Source organism: Bufo bufo, chromosome 5, assembly GCF_905171765.1.
Source record: "Bufo bufo chromosome 5, aBufBuf1.1, whole genome shotgun sequence".
Classification (NCBI taxonomy): Eukaryota; Metazoa; Chordata; class Amphibia; order Anura; family Bufonidae; genus Bufo; species Bufo bufo.
Genome location: NC_053393.1, coordinates 438,033,182 through 438,057,036, shown reverse-complemented (window position 1 = coordinate 438,057,036; position 23,855 = coordinate 438,033,182). Strand labels below are relative to the sequence as shown.

At 43.4% G+C, this 23,855-nt stretch overlaps 1 protein-coding gene across 1 annotated transcript in view; it reads right to left on the bottom strand.

The window, feature by feature from the left end:
• LOC121002190 (cytidine monophosphate-N-acetylneuraminic acid hydroxylase-like) overlaps positions 1-22,720 on the bottom strand; it is a 259,046-nt gene extending 236,326 nt beyond the window's left edge. Inside the window, exons 1-5 of the mRNA XM_040433533.1 lie at positions 22,710-22,720; positions 22,339-22,342; positions 14,929-14,933; positions 3,194-3,201; positions 353-357 (exon numbers count right to left, since the gene is read on the bottom strand). The gene's annotated coding sequence lies outside the window, so the exon portion shown is untranslated. The remainder of the gene's footprint in view (positions 1-352; positions 358-3,193; positions 3,202-14,928; positions 14,934-22,338; positions 22,343-22,709) is intronic.
• Positions 22,721-23,855: the final 1,135 nt, after the last annotated feature.

Genomic DNA, 23,855 nt, shown 5'->3' with positions numbered 1-23,855 from the left:
AGTCATCCTATACGCTTAGAATTTCTACCAATGGATGCAGGCTTCACAGGTAAGCACCTTCTTACCATGTCAAATGATATCAGATGCACCCAGCTATCAGTTTCACAGAGAATCTGCGAAGCACTACAATACAAAGCAATTGCATCTCCGACACAGTTCAGTTCTTCAGATCTCCTAAGAGATCTGATCCCTTATGATAATGCTTTTTATCACAATGTTTAATAGCTCATTTATACTGAATAACAATGTATCATGTTCGATTAATTAGAGGAAACCTGATTAAATAATTTATATCAATGCAGCAGAATATGGAAATGAGAGGAGGAACTCCTTTGGGCAAGTTTTTATGAACAAAAGCTGAGGATAGTTTCCTTTTGCTATACTTTGAAAGGGCATCTGTCAGCAGACTTCCCTCCCGACAATTGTCTGCATGATCGCTCAACAAATAGTCAGGAATAACAGACTACGTAAAGCACTAGGTGCTAAATTACTATCGGATTTATAATGCAGTCGTCTATTACACGATAAGTATGTTCATAATGGCACATAAAGATTAGACACAATAGGGAGCAATGTCCTCAGTGGTCGTGCAGTATTGTGGAAGCATATCTAGATGTGGAACATACTGTATACTATATTACAGAGAGACTTTTAATACTGATCTGTATTTTGTTAAAGGGGTTCTCCGGGCTTTTGGTATTGATGACCTACCCTCAGGATAGGTCATCAATATCAGATCTGCGGGGGTTTGACACCCGACACCCCTGCCGATGAGCTGCATAAGGAGACAGTGTGCATAGTGTGCACGTGCTGTCTCCCATCTCTTTTCCTGCTCTGCTGCTGCTTTGCCATAGTCTATGGCAAAGCAGCAGCAGAGCAGAAAGAGAGAAGGGAGACGGCACATTCACACTGCGTGCGCCGTCTCTTCATACACCTGATTGGCGTGGGTGCCAAGTGCGGGACACCCACTGATCTGATATTGATGACCTATCCTGAGTTTATATTTATAAAGGCGATGACAAATAGTCTTCAGACAACTTTATACAGTAAGGAGAGCGCAAGCAACAGTTTATTGAGATGGGATAATTTTCACCCTTAGGCCTCTTTCACACAGGTGTCACGGATTTGGGCTGGATAGGATGCGGGTGCGGCGCGATCTTTTTCTGCACGAGTGCAAAGCATTTTAATGCGTTTTGCACGCGCGTGAGAAAAATCGGCATGTTTGGTACCCAAACCCGGGTTAAGTGTTGTGTAGATTTTATTATTTTCCCTTGTAACATGGTGATAAGGGAAAATAATAGCATTCTTAATACAGAATGCTAAGTAAAATAGTGATGGAGGGGTTAAAAAAATAAAGTAAAAATTTAACTCACCTTAATCCACTTGTTTGCACATCCCGGCTTCTCTTCTTTCTTCTTCTTTGAGGAAAAGGACCTGTGATGAGTGCAGTGATGTCACTACAGGTCCTTTTCCTCCTGATCATCAAAGAAGAAGACAGAAGAGAAGCCGGGCTGCGCGAACAAGTGGATGAGGTGAGTTAAATTATATTAAAAAAAAATTTACCCCCTCCATCCCTATTTTACTAAGCATTCTGTATTAAGAATGCTCTTATTTTCTCTTATAACCATATTATAAGGGAAAATAATAATGATCGGGTCCCCATCCCGATCATCTCCTAGCAACCATGTGTGAAAATCGCACCGCATCCACACTTGCTTGCGATTTTCACGGGGTCCGGATTCAGTGCAGGTGCAATGCGTTCACCTCACGCATTGCACCTGCGCGGAAATCCCTCCCATGTGAAAGAGGCCTTAGGGTTGTATTACACCAACAGATTATCTGACAGATTTTCTTACCAATCATTGGTCAGATGGCCATTTACACACACAGATCTTTTGTTATACAATACCAACTATTGCTCTCATTGGCCAGAAATTGGTTGGTGTAATACAGCCCTTCATACAATAGTTGGTGGCACAATCAATAGCACAACAGGACCACCAAAGTGCATTAATGTCGATATCCCAACTTGACACTAATTCAGACTTCAAGTAAAAAACTGCACCAAAACACAATTAGTTACATAATTAATACCTAGTTAATACGGTTGAAAAAAGACAAAAGTCTATCAAGTTCAACCAAGGAACCAAGTTTTCTCTTTATATCAAAAGCACATATAATTGTATAAAAGTCCATATTAATAATATCCTTTGTGCTTGGGTCCTTTTTGAGGTTCAGCACATGTCGTGCCTAGCAAGAATGTAGATACGTTTCGGGGGGTCTACCCCCTTTGTCAAGCATGAGGGCTAGTCTGCTGATCTCCATTAAATAGGCACTGCCTTCTATCATAGCTGTTGATTAAACATCTCTAATTGCAGCATGCTTCCAAACATAGTCCTATAGAAACACATTACAGCTACAATTCTCATTTAGCCCCGAGAATAAAGCATCAAGTTTAACTAGCCAATGCACTTCTCTCTGTAGTAGCCTTGTCTCCACAAGAGTACTGTCCCTGCACATAACCTCTTCTAATACTGTCCACCTTAAATCACAGATATTGGGGGTCATCTATCAAACTGGTGTGAAGTAGAACTGGCTTAGTTGCCTATAGAAAACCAGTCAGATTCCACCTTTCATTTTGGACAGCTCCTTTGGAAAATGAAAGGAGGAAGCTGATTGGTTGCTACGGGCAACTAAGCCAGTTCTACTTCACACCAGTTTGATAAATGACCCCCATAGTGTCTAGCCTCAATAAAATGTTTGGCTACTGTCGTTTCTCCAAACCTTTTCTTAGGAGGAGACTTCTCTTGTTTACCACCAATATGCTGCAGTTCTTTAGAAGAGTATGTTCTTATAGCAGACCAATGTTCATTTAGTCTCTCCTTTACTGGTCTAGAAGTTTGTCCTACCTACACTTTCACGATGGAACACTTCAACATGTACATTACATTCTTACTTTCACAAATATGAAACCCCTTTATTTTAATTTTAAAACCCTGAAGTGGATGCAATACATAATCCTCTTTGATAATGTCCCACGCTTCCTAGCAGACAGAAACATTTGTTTGTTCTTTCTTTTTTTTTTTTCTTTTTTGGAGCTATATCTGCTTTGATTAATTGATTAGCTAAAGATCTACCTTTTCTATAAATAAAGGGGGGGGGGGGGGGCTTATCCTTAAAACAAGCTCAAAACAAGCTATCCTGGGAAAGAACATGCCAATGCTTCAAAACCACTCCTCTAATTAACGCAGTGCATGAATCATAGGTGGAACAGAACCAGATTTTATTATCATTCATACATTTCTTTTTTAACAGCACTTCCCTATCCATTTCACCAACCTCCTGCGCTACCTGTACCAATTCATCTCTATTATATCCTCTGGCCACAAATTTATCAACCATCTCACTACCAGTCCACAGCAGAAATACGTTGCCAACATACCTCTCCCACATGAGAATGTTTGAGGCGTGTGGACACCCACAGGTATGACATTGTTCTAAGAATTACATGAATACATTAGGTACACTTGGTGCTGCAGGGGACTCCATCGAAGTCCCCTGCAACTGTAAGTAAAAATCCGATCCAAGCTGGAAAAAATTCTTAGTCAATACAATATGTAATAACGCCATCAAGTCGGCTATGACTATACAGCCCTTACCCCTTAAAAAGAAATATCCCCAAGGGGAAGTTTTTGTTCCTGGGTAGAAACTGCTTTGGAAAGGAGTCCTGTGTGAATGAATCTATGAAGCTGATAGATTCAAAATGAGAGGATAGCCGATACATACGATCATATCAGCCTATAAACATGCGAAGACATACCCTAGAGGTCCCCTTCTCTAAGAAAAATCTGGGAAGGGATAATGTCTCCTATCTCTGCATTATAGGCACGTATGAGAGGAAAGGGATGCAATAGTACCCCCCTAGGCACGTATGACACCCAATTCTCAATTATTCTCAATTATTATTACCAAATATTGGGTATTATTAAAAACAGACCCAGAATTGTCTGATTCTCTGTTAGAGTTACCAACTATAACGTGACCACATTGTTAAGAGTCATTCAGCATTCGCGGTACCAAAGGACACATGGCTAACGTTATGTAGGAATAAACATAGTAAAATAGGTTGAAAAAAAACATCCAGTTCAGCCTTTTCTGCTGCAAAGTTGATCCAGAAGAAGGCAAAAATCCCTCACTCCTCATTAGGTAAAAGCCAATTTTTCTAATTTTAAGGGAAAAATTTCCCCCCTGAATCTAATCAGGCAATCAAAAACACTCCCTGGGTCAACAAACCTTCTCCCGATTTCTAGTAACTGTAACCTGTAATATTACTACACTCCAATACATCCAGGCCCCCTTGAACTCTTTTAGCAAGTTAACCATCACTCTGGCAGAAAGTTCCATGTTCTCACTGCTCTTACAGTAAAGAATCTCTTCTATGTTGATGGAGAAATGTACTTTCCTCTAGGCGTAGAGGATGTCCCCTCGTCACAGTCCTAGGTATAAATAGATAATGGGAGAGATCTTTGTACTGACCCCTGATATATATTATACATAGTTATTAGATCTCCCCTCCGTCATCTTTTTTCTAAACAAAATAATCCTAATATGCAGGCATGGGATTCAGCCGGTTCGCTCCGGTTCTACAGATTCGGTTGTTAAAATTACAGCCGGATCGGAGAATCGGCTGAATCCCGATCCGGTGCGGCGGGAGATAAGCGTTTGCATTGTGGAAGCGCTCATCTCCCTACATTCATCTGTATCACCGTCCTCAGGACGGCAATGCAGATGAACACTGCAGCAGGGCAAGGGAGAGGCGTCTCCCTTCCCTGTTCCTATGATAGGCTGCTGGCATAAGGCCAGCAGCCTATCAGAGGCCTGCAGGCGGCACAATGACGTAATCGCGCCGCCTGAGCCGTACAGCACGGGATACAGGCCAGAAGAGGCCTGCATCGCATCACTAACAGGGTGGAGGTGTCACGGAACCATGAACCAGACGTACAACAAGAGATAAGTGAAAATAAGAAGGCTTTATTGAACATAAAGCTGTAAAGCAAAAGTCCAAACGAATGGTGAAACCGAAGCAGAGTCTTTGAGAGGCCAGAGATCAGGAACCAGAAGGGTAGTCAGACGAAGCCAGGATCAGGAACCAGCAGGGTAGTCAGACGAAGCCAGGATCAGGAACCAGCAGGGTAGTCAGACGAAGCCAGGATCAGGAACCAGAAGCAGCAGCAGTCTTAGAAGCATGTGAACACAGGAGGACCAAGCAAGGAACTGAAGCCACAGACCTCCTATATATATGAGCTAGGCATCCAGCTCCTCCCAGTGGGAAGGAGGAGCCGCAGGGTGGAAGGCTACAAGAAACCCAGAAACCAAGATGGCCGCCAACACATGTCAAACGAAGGAGAACAGCAAGAAGGTAAGACCATGACAGGAGGTAAGTGTTTGTTTTTTTTTTGTTTTTTTTTTGCTTTTCTGTGTGAAACTTGGGGCATTGTTTGCACATATGCAACATTATGGGAGTATCTACTGGCTGCATAGCTAACACATGGGGGACACTATGGGGGTATCTACTGGGGGCATTGCTGGCATATGGGGGACACTATGAAAGCATCTACTGGGGGCATGGCTGGCACAAAGGGGACACTATGGGGGCATCTACTGGGGACATTGCTGGCACATGTAGACACTATGGGGTATCTACTGGTACATCATTGGGGACACTATGGGGGGCATCTACTGGGGACATTGCTGGCACATGTGGACACTATGGGGGCATCTACTGGGGACAGTGATGGCACATGGGGGCATCTACTGGGGGCATTGCTAGCACATAGGGAACACTATGGGGTCATCTTATACTGGCACATTATGGGACACTATGGTGTTGGAGGGGAGGAAGAACACTATAGGGGCATATTATATAGGCACACTATGGGGGCACTAACAAGGGGCATTTATGCTAGCACATTCTGGGGGACACTATGGGGGAATCTTATACTGGCACATTATGGGGGCACTATGGGGAAGAGGAGAGGAGCACTATGTGAGCATTTACTAGGCGCATTATATAGGGATGTTTTATACTTGCACACATTATGGGGCACTATGGGGACATTAGCTCAACTGGGGGCACTGAGGGAATTTTTTGTACTGGCACACAGAACGGGAGCATTTTTGAACTAGTGCACGTTATTATTATTATTGAAGGTGGCAGGCAAGTTGTTAAGAAGGTATGAGGATGATGGAAAAGTAGGAACCTAAGATGTCTTTTGTCAAACTGCAGAGACAAGAGATGGGTTAAAAATAATCATGGCGGTCTGCTCTCAAAGGAGAAGATGCAGAAAGAGATCTGCATCAGAGGAGAAGTCACTTGATATAAGAGGTATGTGGTGCTGTATTCTGGATAGCACAGAATATAATATGTATGCAAATATGTCTTTAGTGCTAGGTACAAATGTGTATAAAATGCATATAGTGTAGGTAAATCTACTGTAAGTGTAGCCTAGGGGGTCATTTATATACTGTATGGTGTATATTGTACAGTCGTGGCCAAAAGTTTTGAGAATTACATAAATATTGGAAATTGGAAAAGTTGCTGCTTAAGTTTTTATAATAGCAATTTGCATATACTCCAGAATGTTATGAAGAGTGATCAGATGGATTGCATAGTCCTTCTTTGCCATGAAAATTAACTTAATCCCAAAAAAACCTTTCCACTGCATTTCATTGCTGTCATTAAAGGACCTGCTGAGATCATTTCAGTAATCGTCTTGTTAACTCAGTGAGAATGTTGACGAGCACAAGGCTGGAGATCATTATGTCAGGCTGATTGGGTTAAAATGGCAGACTTGACATGTTAAAAGGAGGGTGATGCTTGAAATCATTGTTCTTCCATTGTTAACCATGGTGACCTGCAAAGAAACGCGTGCAGCCATCATTGCATTGCATAAAAATGGCTTCACAGGCAAGGATATTGTGGCTACTAAGATTGCACCTCAATCAACAATTTATAGGATCATCAAGAACTTCAAGGAAAGAGGTTCAATTTTTGTTAAGAAGGCTTCAGGGCATCCAAGAAAGTCCATCAAGCGCCAGGATCGTCTCCTAAAGAGGATTCAGCTACGGGATCGGAGTGCCATCAGTGCAGAGCTTGCTTAGGAATGGCAGCAGGCAGGTGTGAGCGCATCTGCACGCACAGTGAGGCGAAGACTTTTGGAAGATGGCCTGGTGTCAAGAAGGGCAGCAAAGAAGCCACTTCTCTCCAAAAAAAACATCAGGGACAGATTGATCTTCTGCAGAAAGTATGGTGAATGGACTGCTGAGGACTGGGGCAAAGTCATATTCTCCGATGAAGCCTCTTTCCGATTGTTTGGGGCATCTGGAAAAAGGCTTGTCCGGAGAAGAAAAGGTGAGCGCTACCATCAGTCCTGTGTCATGCCAACAGTAAAGCATCCTGAGACCATTCATGTGTGGGGTTGCTTCTCATCCAAGGGAGTGGGCTCACTCACAATTTTGCCCAAAAACACAGCCATGAATAAAGAATGGTACCAAAACACCCTCCAACAGCAACTTCTTCCAACAATCCAACAACAGTTTGGTGAAGAACAATGCATTTTCCAGCACGATGGAGCACCGTGCCATAAGGCAAAAGTGATAACTAAGTGGCTCGGGGACCAAAACGTTGACATTTTGGGTCCATGGCCTGGAAACTCCCCAGATCTTAATCCCATTGAGAACTTGTGGTCAATCCTAAAGAGGCGGGTGGACAAACAAAACCCACTAATTCTGACAAACTCCAAGAAGTGATTATGAAAGAATGGGTTGCTATCAGTCAGGAATTGGCCCAGAAGTTGATTGAGAGCATGCCCAGTCGAATTGCAGAGGTCCTGAAAAAGAAGGGCCAACACTGCAAATACTGACTCTTTGCATAAATGTCATGTAATTGTCGATAAAAGCCTTTGAAATGTATGAAGTGCGTGTAATTATATTTCACTACATCACAGAAACAACTGAAACAAAGATCTAAAAGCAGTTTAGCAGCAAACTTTGTGAAAACTAATATTTAAGTCATTCTCAAAACTTTTGGCCACGACTGTATATGTGATTATGTGAGTGTAGTGTCTATATAGTCTGTTTATGTATGCATACCTCCCAACCATCCCAGATCTGGCAAACCTATGTACTGTGTGTGGGGCACAATGAAGACTAAGCAGGGTTGGGACATGTACAGATAGACATTGGGAGGAGTTAGAGGTGTGGGCCAGCGCTGGAAAAAAACTTCAACATTGATAGTTTAGCTCGTTAGGCTTTTTAAACGTTTTGTGGTATGTGTTTGTAGTGTATACATGGGGTATTTATGTGTATGTGTGTTGCAAATATATGGTGTATGTATATGTAAACATGTGTCGTGACGCCGTATATTTGCCGTTGAGTAGGGAACCGGTTCTTAAAATTTTTAATTCCACTCCTGCTAATATGGACAATATTTCTGGGTACTGTAGTCCAGCCATCCCAGTTATTACATCTCTAGCTCTGCTATGTCTTTCTTAAGCCCAGATTTGTACACAATACTCTATGTCCGGTCTGACTAGTGATTTGTAAGGTGGCAGGACTATGTTCTCAAAACGGGCATCTATGCCCCTTTTGATAAAACCTATGATCTTATTGGCCTTGGCACAGCAGCTGCCTGACACTGGTTGCTACAGTTAAGTTTACTGTCAACTAAAATTCCTAAGTCCTTTTCCATGTCAGTGTTACCCAGTGTTTTACCATTTAGTATGTACTGGTGACATGGTAAGGAAAATACATGTCCTAACCTTACACTTATCAGTGTTAAACCTCATCTGCCACTTCTCTGCTCAAGCCTCAAATCTATCCAGATCCATCTGTAGCAGTATACTGTTATTTTTTTGTTGCGTTCCAATGTGGCAAATGTAATGCTTGCCAATATGTACAAGTGAGTAATATTTTTTTGATGCTCGTACTGAAGTTAGATATTACACGCACCTTTGCCAATTTTTACAGAACACAATGGAAGTAATACAGTATATCTATGTTTTTGTGTATAAAAGGGGTTATCCAACCCCTATAATAACCCCCCAATGCCCAGGCACCTCATATAAGTTATACTTACCCTGCTCCCCAGCACCTGCTTTGCTCCTGATGCCCACATGGCCGTTGCTGCATCTCCCCGTCATGCAGATCAAAAAACCTGGCGATGTGGGGAGAAGCCAATAGTAGGCTACGATGGGAACAAGCCTCCCTAGCATCTCGGGTGACACTAGGGAGGGTCGTCCATCATCGCTACCTGCTATTGGCTGACTAACCCATGAACCCTCCACCACTCCATCCCTATTGCTGGATATTTTGATCCCAGCGAAGGGGAGATTCAGTGGCGGCCGTACCGGGAGCAGGAGCGACGCAGGTGCTGGGGAGTGGAGTAAGTATAACCAATATGAGGTGTCTGGGAAGTAGGAAGGTTAAGACTTCTCGGTAAGACTATTGGGTTCTGGATTTGCATTCTGGAACTTATTGGAGATGATACTAATACACATGATAAACTGTTGCAAAACATGTCCGAGAACGTCACAATAATAATCCAGACGTTCCAGGCAAAGGCGGTTGTAAGGGAATCGAAACATAGAAGGAATTTGGATTAGATTTTCTGTATGAAGCAAATACAGTGGATTTATAGGCTTAATGGGGTTGTCTGGGTTTAGAGGTGAACCTGAACATAACCCGCTCTTCACCCAGGCAGCCCCTCTGAGATTGGCATCGGAACATTTCCTACTCTGATGCTCTCCCTTGCCCTGCACAGGGCAAAGGCTTTTTTGTTTACTTATTTACACTGCTAGACATAGGCTTCCACCTAGCAGTGTTGCCGATGACGTCACCGACATTAATGGGCTGTCATAGCGCTACCCTAGCCGTTTTAGGGCAATGGAGAGCATTGGAGCATGAAATGCTTCAATGCTCATCTTTACCCAGGCAGCCTCTCTGAGAAGGGGCTATGTCTGGGTTCAGCTCTGAACCCAGACAACCCCTCTAATACTATACACCCAGGAGGTTTGAACAAACAACTTAATTGGGGAGGGCCATTGGCATGGGTATTGGATTTATTTTGTATGAGGAATGAAGGTTGTTGAATATGGCTTATGCCACTACTTCCACCCTTGAATGTGTTACATCAAGTACATCACTTCAGTCCTAACTTGTGATGTACTTCCTGGAACTGACGCCATGATGCACACTGCAAACTATGGTGCCATTGTGGATTAAAGTCAGGGAGCTCGTTGCTTGGAATCCCATTCTGACAGACCCATCAGGCAATTATCCAGCACATAGTAGACTTACCAGCCGTTCATCCCGCACATAGGATGCTTAACAACAGACAGATAAGTATCAATGTTCTGTCTGTGATAAAATGTATGTTCCACATCTAAATATGCTTCCACAGTACTGTAAGACCACTGAGGACATTGTTCCCTATTGCCTCTAGTCAACATACTTACCAGCGGAATAGTCGGCTGCATTTTAAGTCTGATAGTGATTTAACACCTGGTGTTTGGATTAATCTGTCATTCCTGACTGTTTGTTGAATATCATACCCAACTTTGTACTGCAAATAGGAGTATAGTTTATCTTTAGTACATGTGGATTTATCAAATTTAGTTATTTAGTTCCCAATGTTATCTGTTTCTTTGGCTGAGTACAAAGTGTTATCTTTTTTACCTTGTTTTATGAGCTGAAGGTCCACACAGGATGACAGAGCAGCAGATTGTTGGGAAAGAAGCGCTCCTTCCCAACAATTGCTTGCTCATCAGATGACGAGAGCGCTGCATTTAGGGATCTCCTCCAGAGTATGGGGAGGAGCAATCACTAATGCCATCGCTCGTCCCCATACTGACTTGTTGTTTGCCCGCATCAGATTGTGTTGACACAGAACTTTTATGTGCGCATAAACAATCAAATTACTCGATGAATGAGCGTCTTCCAATGTTGCATGGGCCTGGTCACATGTTTCACTGCAGCTAATGACTGGCTTCATGCCATGCACCGCTGGAAGAAAACAATGCAGGGACTGGAAGATGGAGACATCAGAGGTAGTGCAGAGCACTTAGTAGAGCAGGCTGCCAGTCTAGTTTTCAGAACATAGTAGGGGAGATTTACTAATGAAAATGTGCCAGAATTATTTGGTGAAAATGGAATTTGCACCAAGAAACTGGTGTACTTACTCCCACAAAGGGGTCATGGATCAGTCGAAAGGAAGGGAATGGGGCATGGCCTAAATGTGATTTCAAGCACCAAACATTTGGTGCATTTTTTAAGATAAATTAAGCCAACAAACAGGTGGTGTAAAGTTACACTAGATGGTTTAAAGATGCCCTGAATTATCGTCCAGCATCAGCCACTGTGATAAATCTGGTGCAGTTTTACCTCGTTACAGTTTTGCTTAAGGTCTTCTTGGGCTTTGATAAAAGGACCTAACAGTTTAGCCCCAGCAGAGCTTAGACAGCAGGGTGAGAGGGGTGGGCTGCTTCACCCTTCATATTACTGTTTTAACCCTTCATAATGGGCTCTGTAGGACTTAGAGGTATAGGTAAGGTCTTGTTTAAAAGCAATCTAAGCTTTAAAACAAATCTAGGATCTCAGCATTAGCTCCTCTACATCAGAAGATAATAGCCTTTAGAATTTGGGTTAGGAGTGATAGCAGTTGAAAGTAGTATTCCTACATAGACCCAGATATGAAGGATTAAAACACCCCACCTCCCTTTAGCTGGCTGTGATCTCAAAAGCAGAGTGTGCTTGGCGTGCATGCTGTACCTGCGCTCCCTGGACTTTGTGTGGCTGTCATGGCCCATAACAGGTAGGAACTAGTGTTAGGGACCACTCATGGAGGCGACCTTGACGTGGTGAGTGGCTTATTACTCTTTGGCCAAAATGTACACCAATGCCCCATTTAACATCCAGCATAGAGGCAGGGCAGAGTGCTGGTTGCAGAGTGCGATTGCATTTGTTTTTGCGTTTGTATCTGTATTTCGCCATAGCAATGTGCACCTGCATACAGGGTTGTGCTGGCTGAATCCCCCACATTTGAATCTAATATATTACTTGCATAAAACTGGCCTCATCATAATTGTAGTCAGTCACAGAATAAAGTTATTATATCACTTATACCACACAGTGAATTCTATGACAATAAATCCCACAAAATTTTGTTAAAATTGTGCTTTGTTGTTTTTTTTATCTTCCCTCCTAAAAATAAATTAACAAAACGGTTCCTAAAAAAACTACAAGCTGTCCTACAAAATGCATAATCTCATTTAGCTACATTGAAATAAAAATAAAAAGGTTATCGCTGGAACACAGAGGGGATAAAATGTTACTGCTCCTTAAAGGGGTTGTCTCATGATGAGACACAGTTCCAACTATCTCCCTGCCGGGAAACAGCAGAGAGCTCGGGCACTCTGCTGTTTTAGTAACTCTCATTGCCTAACTCGGAAACAGCATAGTTTACTGTGCTACGCTGTTTCAGTAGCTCCCATGCAATGAGAGCTACCCATGCAATGAGAGCTACTGAAACAGCAGAGTGCTGGTGTGCACTGCTGTTTCCCAGCCAGGAGGTGTTCTGGACTGTGTCTCATCCCGCCTTAGTAACGGAGAGATGAGACAACCCCTTTAAGGCTAAAATTAGTTACGTCACAAAGGGGTTAAAATGAATTTCAGTCACCTGAGTTGTATGCCAGCTATTTTTACTTAAGATATAAATTCAAAATCTACAATAAAAAGTTCTATTTTCTGCTGAGGTTTTCCAATTTTAGGCCTCTTGCACACGACTGTATGTATTTTGTGGTCTGCAAAAAAACGGATCCGCAAAAAATACGGATGACATCCCTGTGCATTCCGTATTTTGCGGGACAGGACAGCTGGCCCCTAATAGAACAGTACTATACTTGTCCATAATGCGGACAAGAATAGGACATGTTCTTTTTTTTATGGAACGGAAATACGTAAACTTTCCGAAAAAGACAGGAAGAGACAAAAAAAAACAACTCGGAGGATCATGTGACCCCTGCTAGTCGCAATTTTGGGATGCAGAGAAGTACATGTCGATTGAACTATCAGTAGCCAAGCTTGTGAAAGCCAGTAGGAAAGGGAAGGTAGTTATCCAAATGAAAAGTTTTATTGTCCTCTGTACAGTCGTGGCCAAAAGTTTTGAGAATTACATAAATATTTGAAATTGGAAAAGTTGCTGCTTAAGTTTTTATAATAGCAATTTGCATATACTCCAGAATGTTATGAAGAGTGATCAGATGAATTGCATAGTCCTTCTTTGCCATGAAAATTAACTTAATCGCATAAAAATGGCTTCACAGGCAAGGATATTGTGGCTACTAAGATTGCACCTCAATCAACAATTTATAGGATCATCAAGAACTTCAAGGAAAGAGGTTCAATTCTTGTTAAGAAGGCTTTAGGGCGTCCAAGAAAGTCCAGCAAGCGCCAGGATCGTCTCCTAAAGAGGATTCAGCTGTGGGTTCGGAGTGCCACCAGTGCAGAGCTTGCAGAGGAATGGCAGCAGGCAGGTGTGAGCGCATCTGCACGCACAGTGAGGCGAAGACTTTTGGAAGATGGCCTGGTGTCAAGAAGGGCAGCAAAGAAGCCACTTCTCTCCAAAAAAAACATCAGGGACAGATTGATCTTCTGCAGAAAGTATGGTGAATGGACCGCTGAGGAATGGGGCAAAGTCATATTCTCAGATGAAGCCTCTTTCCGATTGTTTGGGGCATCTGGAAAAAGGCTTGTCCGGAGAAGAAAAGGTGAGCGCTACCATCAGTCCTGTGTCATGCCAACAGTAAAGCATCCTGAGACCATTCATGTGTGGGGTTGCTTCTCATCCAAGGGAGTGAGCTTACTCACAATTTTGCCCAAAAACACAGCCATGAATAAAGAATGGTACCAAAACACCCTCCAACAGCAACTTCTTCCAACAATCCAACAACAGTTTGGTGAAGAACAATGCATTTTCCAGCACGATGGAGCACCGTGCCATAAGGCAAAAGTGATAACTAAGTGGCTCGGGGACCAAAACGTTGACATTTTGGGTCCATGGCCTGGAAACTCCCCAGATCTTAATCCCATTGAGAACTTGTGGTCAATCCTCAAGAGGCGGGTGGACAAACAAAAACCCACTAATTCTGACAAACTCCAAGAAGTTATTATGAAAGAATGGGTTGCTATCAGTCAGGAATTGGCCCAGAAGTTGATTGAGAGCATGCCCAGTCGAATTGCAGAGGTCCTGAAAAAGAAGGGCCAACAGTGCAAATACTGACTCTTTGCATAAATGTCATGTAATTGTCGATAAAAGCCTTTGAAACGTATGAAGTGCGTGTAATTATATTTCACTACATCACAGAAACAACTGAAACAAAGATCTAAAAGCAGTTTAGCAGCAAACTTTGTGAAAACTAATATTTGTGTCATTCTCAAAACTTTTGGCCACAACTGTACATTCACACTCTCAGAATGTTTTCCAGATTAGAACAGGTGTTCAGTGGTACATATGTACAGTCGTGGCCAAAAGTTTTGAGAATGACACAAATATTAGTTTTCACAAAGTTTGCTGCTAAACTGCTTTTAGATCTTTGTTTCAGTTGTTTCTGTGATGTAGTGAAATATAATTACACGCACTTCATACGTTTCAAAGGCTTTTATCGACAATTACATGACATTTATGCAAAGAGTCAGTATTTGCAGTGTTGGCCATTCTTTTTCAGGACCTCTGCAATTCGACTGGGCATGCTCTCAATCAACTTCTGGCCCAATTCCTGACTGATAGCAACCCATTCTTTCATAATAACTTCTTGGAGTTTGTCAGAATTAGTGGGTTTTTGTTTGTCCACCCGCCTCTTGAGGATTGACCACAAGTTCTCAATGGGATTAAGATCTGGGGAGTTTCCAGGCCATGGACCCAAAATGTCAACGTTTTGGTCCCCGAGCCACTTAGTTATCACTTTTGCCTTATGGCACGGTGCTCCATCGTGCTGGAAAATGCATTGTTCTTCACCAAACTGTTGTTGGATTGTTGGAAGAAGTTGCTGTTGCAGGGTGTTTTGGTACCATTCTTTATTCATGGCTGTGTTTTTGGGCAAAATTGTGAGTTAGCCCACTCCCTTGGATGAGAAGCAACCCCACACATGAATGGTCTCAGGATGCTTTACTGTTGGCATGACACAGGACTGATGGTAGCGCTCACCTTTTCTTCTCCGGACAAGCCTTTTTCCAGATGCCCCAAACAATCGGAAAGAGGCTTCATCTGAGAATATGACTTTGCCCCATTCCTCAGCGGTCCATTCACCATACTTTCTGCAGAAGATCAATCTGTCCCTGATGTTTTTTTTGGAGAGAAGTGGCTTCTTTGCTGGCCTTCTTGACACCAGGCCATCTTCCAAAAGTCTTCGCCTCACTGTGCGTGCAGATGCGCTCACACCTGCCTGCTGCCATTCCTGAGCAAGCTCTGCACTGGTGGCACTCCGAACCCGCAGCTGAATCCTCTTTAGGAGACGATCCTGGCGCTTGCTGGACTTTCTTGGACGCCCTGAAGCCTTCTTAACAAGAATTGAACCTCTTTCCTTGAAGTTCTTGATGATCCTATAAACTGTTGATTGAGGTGCAATCTTAGTAGCCACAGTATCCTTGCCTGTGAAGCCATTTTTATGCAACGCAATGATGGCTGCACTCGTTTCTTTGCAGGTCACCATGGTTAACAATGGAAGAACAATGATTTCAAGCTTCACCCTCCTTTTAACATGTCAAGTCTGCCATTTTAACTCAATCAGCCTGACATAATGATCTCCAGCCTTGTGCTCGTCAACATTCTCACCTTAGTTAACAAGACGATTACTGAAATAATCTCAGCAGGTCCTTTAATGACAGCAATGAAATGCAGTGGAAAGTTTTTTTTGGGGATTAAGTTCATTTTCATGGCAAAGAAGGACTATGCAATTCATCTGATCACTCTTCATAATATTCTGGAGTATATTGCAAATTGCTATTATAAAAACTTAAGCAGCAACTTTTCCAATTTCCAATATTTAAGTAATTCTCAAAACTTTTGGCCACGACTGTACATGATTCCAGGCTGACATAAATGAGCATAGCAGTGGAGCATTGTGATACTCCCCCTTGCCTTTCTCTGCATTGTGCATTGTCCGGCTCTGGTTCTGTCCAGTGAGGTACCGTGTTTTACAACATTACACTAGGTAGAGGCTTCTCAGTAGCAGTTAGGTCGGTGACATCGCCTAAATTGGCTGTCAAGCGCTGCGCTTGGGTGTATTATAGGTGGATACTATATAGACTACCAACTATGTTCAATGCTACTGGGAAGCCCCTGCCTAGCATAATGTTTTAAAACACGGTACCTCACTGAACAGAACCAAAGGCCGATGATTCGCAATGCATCGCAAGGCAAGGCAGAGCATCAAAATGCTCCAATGCAATGCACATATGTCAAATTAAGAGCTTGTATTAAAATGGTTCTTCTTTGCTATTTTTTCCAGATGTCTTTGCCTTCTCCTTCTGTTGGCGGTCGAAGTACGCCATTATTTCAGATTCCGGTAACTAATCAATTGAAAAATATTCTTTCATAATTATGATAAAGATATCTATATTTTCTATACAATACATTTTTCAATATTTCAGGGAAATTCTCCAACGGAATCCTCTGAAGTAGATCTAGAGGAATTTAAATTTTCTCCAGAGCCAATGGAGGCAGTAAGTAGGACATATTTTTTTTTTTTTTTTTTTACGAATGTTTAGCTTTGCAAGGGTACAGCCCATGTGTCTTGCGCTGAAGGATGCAGACTCCAAAATGAATGGGTCAAAGATCGGCCTGCACCGCCCAACAATACAGACGACAATACAATGGAACCACTCTGTAGCGAATGACTTTACATAAAAGAGTGTACATGGGCGATGCCTTTATGTTGCAGCACGGCAGGCACACGGCCATGTAAGTCCTAATTGTGTGTTTTTTTTCCAGACACAGGAGGGTACACATTCAGGCAACTGCAGTGGCGGTGAAACTCGATCAAGTAGTCTTCCTCAAATAAAGGATGTGAGTAGAAATTCTTATGTTATGTAAAATATGCAATGGTCTGTTGTTTAAGGCTCCTTGCACACAGCGTCACGGATTTTGTCTGGATGCGTTGCGGGAAACCCGCGAGTGCGCACGCAATTTCAGTCAGTTTTGTCTGTGATTGTGTTGTGTTGTTCAGTTTTTTCCGTGCGAGTGCAAAGCGTTGATGCATTTTGCACACGCGTGATAAAAAACTGAATGTGTTACCCAGACCCGAACCCGGACTTCTTCACTGAAGTTTGGGTTTGGGTTTGGTGTTCTGTAGATTTTATTATTTTTCATTATAACATGGTTATAATGGAAAATAATAGCATTCTTTAATAGAGAATGCTGAGTAAAATGTCCCTTGAGGGTTAAAAAATAATAAAAAAAATTACTCACCTCATCCACTTGATTGCGCAGCCATTATAGTCTTCTTTCTTCTTGCAGGACCTTCAAAAGGACCTGCGCTGACGTCATCGCGCTCACCACGTGGTGAGCGTGGTGACGTCAGCGCAGGTCCTTTTGCAGGTGGATGAGGTGAGTAATTTTTTTATTATTTTTTTAACCCTCAAGGGATATTTTACTTAGCATTCTGTATTAAAGAATGCTATTATTTTCCATTATAACCATGTGAATGGACCTCATCCCTATTTATTATCATCTCCTTAGCAACCATCCGAGAAAATCGCATTGCATCCGCACTTGCTTGCGGATGCAATGTGATTTTAATGCAGCCCCATTCACTTCTATGGGGCCTGCGTTGAGTGAAAAACGCAGAATATAGAAAATGCTGCGATTTTCACGCAACGCACAAGTGATTCGTGAAAAACATCGCTCATGTACACAGCCCCATTGAAATGAATGGCTCAGGTGGGTGCAATGCGTACACGCCCATGTGAAAGGGGCCTAAAACTATAAATAAAATTTTTTTATAGGAAGAAACAAACAGGCAAATTGCCTCTCAATCAACTGTTGGAGCCAGTATTTCTAGGCGAGGTGGTCATGGACAGCGTGGCCGTGCCGGCCTTCGAGGACGTGGAGGCCGTGTGAGTAGGTACATGGGCTGTGCTGGGAGATGCCCACACTGCCCCTATCATATAGTATTGTAGCAAACCTTTTTATTGTAGGAGAATAATTATACCCAAATATCTTTGATTTCTTCCTGTTCAGTGACCTACATTACCAGCGCCGTCATAGAGCTTTCGCAATTTTGGGATGCAGAGAAGAACATGTCGATTGAACTATCAGTAGCCAAGCTTGTGAAAGCCAGTAGGAAAGGGAAGGTAGTTATCCAAATGAAAAGCTTTATTGTCCTCTGTACATATGTACCTCACTGAACAGAACCAAAGGCCGATGATGCGCAATGCATCGCAAGGCAAGGCAGAGCATCAAAATGCTCCAATGCAATGCACATATGTCAAATAAAGAGCTTGTATTAAAATGGTTCTTCTTTGCTATTTTTTCCAGATGTCTTTGCCTTCTCCTTCTGTTGGCGGTCGAAGTACGCCATTATTTCAGATTCCGGTAACTAATCAATTGAAAAATATTCTTTCATAATTATGATAAAGATATCTATATTTTCTATACAATACATTTTTCAATATTTCAGATAAATTCTCCAACGGAATCCTCTGAAGTAGATCTAGAGGAATTGAAATTTTCTCCAGAGCCAATGGAGGCAGTAAGTAGGACATATTTTTTTTATTTTTTTTTATTTTTTTACGAATGTTTAGCTTTGCAAGGGTACAGCCCATGTGTCTTGCGCTGAAGGATGCAGACTCCAAAATGAATGGGTCAAAGATCGGCCTGCACCGCCCAACAATACAGACGACAATACAATGGAACCACTCTGTAGCGAATGACTTTACATAAAAGAGTGTACATGGGCGATGCCCTTATGTTGCAGCACGGCAGGCACATGGCCATGTAAGTCCTAATTGTGTGTTTTTTTCCAGACACAGGAGGGTACACATTCAGGCAACTGCAGTGGCGGTGAAACTCGATCAAGTAGTCTTCCTCAAATAAAGGATGTGAGTAGAAATTCTTATGTTATGTAAAATATGTAATGGTTAGGCATGAGAGAACCCGAACTGTATAGTTCGGGTTCGTACCGAATTTTGGGGTGTCCGTGACACGGACCCGAACCCGAACATTTTCGTAAAAGTCCGGGTTCGAGTTCGGTGTTCGGCGCTTTCTTGGCGCTTTTTGAAAGGCTGCAAAGCAGCCAATCAACGAGCATCATACTACTTGCCCCAAGAGGCCATCACAGCCATGCCTACTATTGGCATGGCTGTGATTGGCCAGTGCAGCATGTGACCCAGCCTCTATATAAGCTTGGGTCACGTAGCGCTGCACGTCACTCTGCTGATACAAGTGTAGGGAGAGGTTGCAGCTGCGACGTTAGGGCGAGATTAGGCAGTGATTAACTCCTCCAAAAGACTTCATTCAGTGATCGATCTACAACTGTGGATCATTGAACTGCTGCTATTCAATTGCTCACTGTTTTTAGGCTGCCCAGAGCGTTTTTCAGTCACTTTTTTCTGGGGTGATCTGCGGCCATTTTGTGGCTTGTGGTGCGCCAGCGCAAGCTGCCACCAAGTACATTTAACCATCAATAGTGTGGTTATTTTTTGCTATATCCTACATCAGGGTCAAGCTGTCATCAAGTGCATTTAACCATCAATAGTGTGGTTATTTTTTGGCCATATACTACATCAGGGGCAAGCTGAGCCTGTCACGAAAGTGCATTTAACCATCAATAGTGTGGTTATTTTTTGGCTATATCCTACAACAGGGTCAAGCTGTCATCAAGTGCATTTAACCATCAATAGTGTGGTTATTTTTTGGCCATATACTACATCAGGGGCAAGCTGAGCCTGTCACCAAGTGCATTTAACCATCAATAGTGTGGTTATTTTTTGCTATATCCTACATCAGGGTCAAGCTGTCATCAAGTGCATTTAACCATCAATAGTGTGGTTATTTTTTGGCCATATACTACATCAGGGGCAAGCTGAGCCTGTCACCAAGTGCATTTAACCATCAATAGTGTGGTTATTTTTTGGCTATATCCTACAACAGGGTCAAGCTGTCATCAAGTGCATTTAACCATCAATAGTGTGGTTATTTTTTGGCCATATACTACATCAGGGGCAAGCTGAGCCTGTCACAAAGTGCATTTAACCATCAATAGTGTGGTTATTTTTTGCTATATCCTACATCAGGGTCAAGCTGTCATCAAGTGCATTTAACCATCAATAGTGTGGTTATTTTTTGGCCATATACTACATCAGGGGCAAGCTGAGCCTGTCACGAAAGTGCATTTAACCATCAATAGTGTGGTTATTTTTTGGCTATATCCTACATCAGGGTCAAGCTGTCATCAAGTGCATTTAACCATCAATAGTGTGGTTATTTTTTGGCCATATACTACATCAGGGGCAAGCTGAGCCTGTCACCAAGTGCATTTAACCATCAATAGTGTGGTTATTTTTTGGCCATATACTACATCAGGGGCAAGCTGAGCCTTTCACCAAGTGCATTTAACCATCAATAGTGTGGTTATTTTTTGGCCATATACTACATCAGGGGCAAGCTGAGCCTGTCACCAAGTGCATTTAACCATCAATAGTGTGGTTATTTTTTGGTTATATCCTACATCAGGGTCAAGCTGTCATCAAGTGCATTTAACCATCAATAGTGTGGTTATTTTTTGGCCATATACTACATCAGGGGCAAGCTGAGCCTGTCACAAGTGCATTTAACCATCAATAGTGTGGTTATTTTTTGGCTATATCCTACATCAGGGTCAAGCTGAGCCTGTCACAAAGTTATTCTCAATAACTTCACACACACGCTACTGTGCAATTCCAAGTATAATTCTGTGTGTAAACGTATACCTCTCACCCAGCGCCTAAAAAATAGGCCTCACATTTATATTCATCCAAATCTGTCATTACTGCTTTAGCTGGTCAAGTTATTTAGTGTCTGTCAAAGCACAGTTTTTGTTCTGGGTTGAAATACAATTCCCAATTTTGCAATTCTCTAAATTAGTGGTTTCTGCTGTATCAGGCCTACTTTAAATCTATCCCTAAAAGGGTATATTAGATTCAAGGTGCTGATAGGGTAATTCTCAATAACTTCACACACACGCTACTGTGCAGATCCAAGTCTAATTCTGTGATTAAACGTATACCTGTCATCCAGCTCCTAAAAAATAGGCCTCACATTTATATTCGTCCAAATCATTCATTACTGCTTTAGCTGGTCAAGTTATTTAGTGTCCGTCAAAGCACAGTTTTTGCTCTGGGTTGAAATACAATTCCCAATTTTGCAATTCTTTAAATTAGTGGTTTCTGCTGTATCAGGCCTACTTTAAATCTATCCCTAAAAGGGTATATTAGATTCAAGGTGCTGATAGGGTAGTTCTCAATAACTTCACACACACGCTACTGTGCAGATCCAAGTCTAATTCTGTGATTAAACGTATACCTGTCACCCAGCGCCGAAATAATAGGCCTCAAATTTATATTCAGCTAAATCTGTCATTACTGGTGTGCCTGTATTAGTGTAATACGGTACCTAAATAGATAGCCAGATAGTGTTGGGTGTCTGTAAACAAAAGGCCTGAATTTGAATTCAATACATTGGCCCGAATAATATTTTTCTTATTGTGGTGAACGGTAACAATGAGGAAAACATCTAGTAAGGGACGCGGACGCAGACATGGTGGTGGTGGTGTTAGTGGACCCTCTGGTGCTGGGAGAGGACGTGGCCGTTCTGCCACAGCCACACGTCCTAGTGAACCAACTACCTCAGGTCCCAGTAACCGGCAGAATTTACAGCAATATTTTGTGGGGCCCAATGCCGTTCTAAGGATGGTAAGGCCTGAGCAGGTACAGGCATTAGTCAATTGGGTGGCCGACAGTGGATCCAGCATGTTCACATTATCTCCCACCCAGTCTTCTGCAGAAAGCGCACAGATGGCGCATGAAAACCAAGCCCATCAGTCTGTCACATCACCCCCATGCATATCAGGGAAACTGTCTGAGCCTCAAGTTATGCAGCAGTCTCTTATGCTGTTTGAAGACTCTGCTGCCAGGGTTTCCCAAGGGCATCCACCTAGCCCTTCCCCAGGGGTGGAAGAGATAGAATGCACTAACGCACAACCACTTATGTTTCCTGATGATGAGGACATGGGAATACCACCTCAGCACGTCTCTGATGATGACGAAACACAGGTGCCAACTGCTGCGTCTTTCTGCAGTGTGCAGACTGAACAGGAGGTCAGGGGTCAAGACTTGGTGGAAGACGATGCAGGGGACGATGAGGTCCTAGACCCCACATGGAATGACGGTCGTGCCACTGACTTTCACAGTTCGGAGGAAGAGGCAGTGGTGAGACCGAGCCAACAGCGTAGCAAAAGAGGGAGCAGTGGGCAAAAGCAGAACACCCACCGCCAAGACACTCCGCCTGCTACTGACCACCGCCATCTGGGACCGAGCACCCCAAAGGCAGCTTCAAGGAGTTCCCTGGCATGGCACTTCTTCAAACAATGTGCTGACGACAAGACCCGAGTGGTTTGCACGCTGTGCCATCAGAGCCTGAAGCGAGGCATTAACGTTCTGAACCTTAGCACAACCTGCATGACCAGGCACCTGCATGCAAAGCATGAACTGCAGTGGAGTAAACACCTTAAAAACAAGGAAGTCACTCAGGCTCCCCCTGCTACCTCTTCTGCTGCTGCCGCCTTGGTCTCTTCTGCTGCTGCCGCCGCCTCGGCCTCTTCCTCCGCCTCTGGAGGAACGTTGGCACCTGCCGCCCAGCAAACATGGGATGTACCACCAACACCACCACCTGCGTCACCAAGCATCTCAACCATGTCACACGGCAGCGTTCAGCTCTCCATCTCACAAACATTTGAGAGAAAGCGTAAATTCCCACCTAGCCACCCTCGATCCCTGGCCCTGAATGCCAGCATTTCTATACTACTGGCCTATGAAATGCTGTCATTTAGGCTGGTGGACACAGACAGCTTCAAACAGCTCATGTCGCTTGCTGTCCCACAGTATGTTGTTCCCAGCCGGCACTACTTCTCCAAGAGAGCCGTGCCTTCCCTGCACAACCAAGTATCCGATAAAATCAAGTGTGCACTGCGCAACGCCATCTGTGGCAAGGTCCACCTAACCACAGAAACGTCGACCAGTAAGCACGGCCAGGGACGCTATATCTCCCTAACTGAACACTGGGTAAATGTAGTGGCGGCTGGGCCCCAGGCGGAGAGCTGTTTGGCGCACGTCCTTCCGCCGCCAAGGATCGCAGGGCAACATTCTTTGCCTCCTGTCACCTCTTCCTCCTACTCAGCTTCCTCCTCCTCTTCTTCCACCTGCTCATCCAGTCAGCCACACACCTTCACCACCAACTTCAGCACAGCCCGGGGTAAACGTCAGCAGGCCATTCTGAAACTCATATGTTTGGGGGACAGGCCCCACACCGTACAGGAGTTGGGGCGGGGTATAGAACAACAGACCGACGAGTGGTTGCTGCCGGTGAGCCTCAAGCCCGGCCTGGTGGTGTGCGATAATGGGCGAAATCTCGTTGCAGCTCTGGGACTAGCCGATTTGACGCACATCCCTTGCCTGGCGCATCTGCTGAATTTGGTAGTGCAGAAGTTCATTCGCAACTACCCCGACATGTCAGAGCTGCTGCATAAAGTGCGGGCCGTCTGTTCGCG